The following is a 4749-nucleotide window of genomic DNA, read 5'->3' on the forward strand; positions in this document are numbered from 1 at the left end:
GCTTGAACCCGGGAGGCGGAGGTTGCAGTGAGCTGAGATTGTGCCACTGCACTCTAGCCTGGGTGACAAAGACTCCGTGTCAAACAACAACAACAACAAAATACTGAGCATATGCTTACTCTACAGCCTGGCACTTTTACTCCTGGGCATTTATCCCAGACAAACGGGATAAATGGACACAGAAAACCCTGCATACAATTGTCCACAGCAGCTTTGCCTGTAATAGCTAATTACTGGAAACCACCATCCGTGAACGAACAGTTAAGACAGACGAGTACATCTGCCTTATGGGAGACTCAGCCATAAAACGGGGTGAACTGCTGATACCCACAGCAGCAGGAGGACGTTCAAGGGAACTACATTGAGTGAAAAAGGCCAATCCCAAAAGGTCGCATACTCTATGACTGTTTATACAATATTCTCGAAATGACATTATAGGAATTGAAAGCTGATTAGTGGCTGCCAAGGGCTGGGCCTGGGGAGTGGGTGTGTCTCTAAAGGGGTAGCACAAGAGACCTCTGTGGGGATGGAACCATTCTATATGTTGATTGTGGCGGTGGTTACACACATCTACACAGGTAAAAACTTGCATAGAACCACACACACAAGCAAATATAAAACTAGACGGGCGGATCATGAGGTCAGGAGATCGAGACCATCCCGGTTAACACGGTGAAACCCCGTCTCAACTAAAAAATGCGAAAAAAAACTAGCCAGGCGAGGTGGCGGGCGCCTGTGGTCCCAGCTACTCGGGAGGCTGAGGCAGGAGAATGGCGTAAACCCGGGAGGCGGAGCTTGCAGTGAGCTGAGATCTGGCCACTGCACTCCAGTCTGAGCGACAGAGTGAGACTCCATCACACAAAAAAAAACCAAAACAAACAAAAACAAACAAACAAACAAAAAAACAAAAGCAAATATAAAACTGGTGAAATATGAATAAGACCTGTAGACCACATCCACATCAATTTCCTGGTCCTGCATGACGTATGGTTATGTAAATTTTTGCACATTACTTATGTGAGGTCTGACTGTAGCTATGCACAGCATGCAAAGGGCACACAGGACCCCTCTGTACTATTTTTGCAGCTTCCCATGAATCTATAGTTATTTCAAAACAAAAGCTACAACACAACGCAAACTTCCCCTCCTGGCTAATGTACAATAGCAGGTGTCATATTTATCCACCTTAAACAACTAGAAGCCCAGGAGATTTCGGAAGGAAGCAGTGCTTTCTGGATATTTGACAACAGGCAGCGAAGGATCGTGATCCCTGAGAGACGGACACGAGCACTGAGCTCTGTGACCCCAGCAAGGCCTGGCTCAGGGCAAACGAACCCAAACAGATCGCAGGGTCCCACCCCACACACACTGAGGAGAAGAGTATTAGAGTGTGGGGAGGTGGAGGGACTCGACTTTGCTGGGCAAAGCTTCGGAGAGGAGGGGCTGCACGGAGCGCTCAGGAGACACACAGAGGGGCAGGGAGGAAACCTTGGAAATGGTCAACTGAGTGACTCTTAGAACTCACACAGCCGAGGAGAAAGCCTTCAGAATACACGGGGCAGCAGGCAGAATTCTCAGAAAGAGACTGCATTGGTAGCGGGGTTAGCAAGGGCTGTTCTGAACCCATCCGAATACAATTAAAAGCAAGTATGGGGAAGATCCAACATGTTAAAACAATTTAACTGCAGCCACACAGAGTCTAACGTTATTTAACGAAAAACAAAATTGAGTGTGTTATTTCTTGCTGCATAAGAAATTGTCTCCAAACACAACAGCTTCAAACAACGACTTCTGAGGGTCAGGAGTGGGGGAGTGGCCCAGCTGGGTGGTTCGGGCTCAGGGTCTGCAATGAGGCTGTGGTCACGTTCTGGGCCGGGACTTCGGGCTCTGGAGAATGTCTTGGAACTGGTGGGCCACAATGACTGGTGGGAATTTCAGGCTCCTGCCACATGAGCCTCTCCCTGGGGCTGCCTCTGACACAGTTCCCTACCGCAAGCGGTAAGAGGAGCAGTGGGGCTGATGTCACACTCTGTGTCTGATTCACGCGCCATCCCTTCCTCCTTGTCATAGCTATTAGAAGTGGGTCACGAGATTCAGCCCATACACAATGGAAGGCATCACACAAGGGAAGCCATCCTGGAGGCCAGCTGCCACGTCAAGAAACCAACAACGTGAAATCCACAAAGTAAATATGACATCCAGTTAACAATTATCAGGCAGGCAATGAAGCAAGAACATATGAGACGTAAGCAGGAGAAAAATCGAGTGATAGAAACAGATCCAGAAATGACAGTGACAGTGGACTCAGCACATCAGGATGTTAAAGACCCATTCTACATATCTCTACATGCTCAAGAGGGTACTGAAAGGCAAGAACCTGATGAGAAGCAAAATGGGAGGCATGGAAAAGACCCAGGAAGGAAAACAGTGCGTCCACGGCGGGAAACAATGGGCAGCTTCTTAGAAAGTTAAACACATCATTATCCCATGACCCAGAAACTTTGCTTGAATTGAAAACAGGAATTCAAACAAAATAGTTGTGTGTGTGTGTATTTGTGGCTGCACTGTTCAGAATAGCCAAAAGATGTAAACAACTCAAGTGTCTATCAAACAATGAGTGGATAAAAAGCATGGGGTTGGCGGGGCGAGGTGGCTCATGCCTGCAATCCCAGTACTTTGGGAGGCCAAGGTGGGTGGATCACCTGAGGTCAGGAGTTTGAGACCAGCCTGGCCAACATGGTGAAAAATCTCTACTAAAAATACAAAAATTAGCCTGGCATCATGTTGGTGTGCACCTGTAATCCCAGCTACTAGGGAGGCTGAGGCAGGAGAATTGCTTGAGCCTGGGAGGCAGAGTTTGCAGTGAGCCGAGATTGTGCCACTGCACTCCAGCATGGGTGGCAGAGCAAGACTCCATCTAAAAAAAAAAAAAAAAAAAAAAAGCAGAAAAGCATGGGGTCTATTCATACAGTAGAATATTATTCAGCTATGAAAAGGAACAGGGCACTGGTCCATGTTACAACATGGAAGAACCTTGAAAACATGCTAAGTGAAAGGAGCCAGTCACAAACAGTCACACGTTGTATGATTGTGTTGATAGGAAATGTCCAGAACAGGTAAATCCTTAGGGAAAGACAGTGGGGGGCGAATGCTGCTGGAGACGAGGCTTCCTTTGGGGGCGACGGGAATGTTTTGGAACTATGAAGAGGTCATGGATATGCACTGGGGTGTGTGGACTCATTGCTACACAATTGTACACTTCAAAACGGTTATTTTACACTCTGTGAATTTCACCTCGGTGAAGTTTTAAGAAATTAAAAGGGAATAAAGAACCAGATGGAAATCCTAGACATGGAAAGCAAGGAATTTGACGTGATGAGTATACTGGTGGGTTCACTGCAGATGGACCAAAGGAAGCAGGGCGGGCTTGGGGCCCAGCAGCAGAGCGACCCACAATGAAGCCACAAGAAAAAGTCCGAAGGGGACGAAAGGGATGGGGGTCAGGGACCACGGGACAACCTCAAGGGGTCTGACCTACACAGGGCCCCAGCAGGGAAGAGAGAATGGGCTCTCTTTTTCTCCGATGGCCCCTCTCTCCACTCTCAGGCTGGCCTGGTGCCCTTCCTTTGCCAGATTTCCCACCCAGCTGTGAGCTTAAGCTTGAGACCCTCTGTTCCCCTGGAGCGCCCTGGCAAGGTGGTGTCTCAGGTCTCCAAATTCTTCCACTGCTGAAGCCCCTCCTGCCTGGATCTGCCCTTGACCCAGCCTGGTCCACTTCCTGACTGTGCAACCGCGAGCAAAATCCTTAATCCCAGGGCTCTGTTTCTGCATAGAAATGAGAACAGTGCCCACGCCACTGGGTTCTTCCAGCAGTAAGCGACATAGGCATGAAAAACTGGTGTCACAGTGCCCGGAGCAGAGCTCAGTCGATGGCAGCAGCTTGCACGCTTGGACTCACCTTGATCTCCCTGTTGGGATCAGGACCCTCAGGAGTGAGGTTGCCTGGGAGAGGCCCGGAAGCTGCCATGTTGCTGAAATAACATTGGAAGAGGTCATTTTCAGCACGAGTGACGGAGGCTGAGCTCAGGGACCAGATGGGAGAGAGTGTTGGGGTGGAAAAGAGCTGGGAAGGGAGCTGGGCTGGGGGCGCAAGCTGAGGAGCATCCGGAACGCCACCTTGTTGAGATGGTTTGTGACAAACGTGAACGGAGGCAGCGGGCGGGTCCACGTCTCTGCAGGGATGGGCTTTTCCTGCCCAACGCTTTATGTGCGAGTTTCCTAAAAGCTGGTGGATCTATGAGCAGGGCTGAGGGGCTCCGGGGTGGGCCAGGAAAAGAAGGACTGAGCCAGGAAGCAGCAAGGGAGGCAGCGGCGTGGGGGCGGGGCCGGGAGGCGGAGCGGGAGGCAGCGGCGTGGGGGCGGGGCCGGGAGGCAGCGGCGTGGGGGCGGGGCCGGGAGGCGGAGTGGGAGGCAGCGGCGTGGGGGCGGGGCCGGGAGGCAGAGGCGTGGGGGCGGGGCCAGGAGGCGGAGTGGGAGGTGGAGGCGTGGGGGCGGGGCCGGGAGGCAGAGTGGGAGGTAGAGGAGTGGCGTGGGCGTAGTGACAGTGTCTGGTTTGGTGAGGCCCAAAGGACCAGGTCAAGCCTTTATGTTGGGGGGTTGAGATAGGAGGTTGGCCGGGCCGGAGTGGACAGAGCTCAGGCGCTGACCCGTCAAGGTCGGGGACATGCCCTTGCACCGAGTGCTGCTTCT

At 51.5% G+C, this 4749-nt stretch overlaps 1 long non-coding RNA gene across 1 annotated transcript; it reads right to left on the reverse strand.

Annotated features, from left to right (window-relative positions):
* LOC101004625 lies at positions 1-4384 on the reverse strand. The gene is made up of 3 exons (XR_004178037.1): positions 4177-4384; positions 3959-4031; positions 1-58 (listed from the first exon to the last, which is right to left on the reverse strand). It is a non-coding gene; the product is annotated as an uncharacterized LOC101004625 (long non-coding RNA).
* Positions 4385-4749: the final 365 nt, after the last annotated feature.

The sequence above is a fragment of the Papio anubis genome, chromosome 13 (assembly GCF_008728515.1).
Source record: "Papio anubis isolate 15944 chromosome 13, Panubis1.0, whole genome shotgun sequence".
NCBI lineage: Eukaryota > Metazoa > Chordata > Mammalia > Primates > Cercopithecidae > Papio > Papio anubis.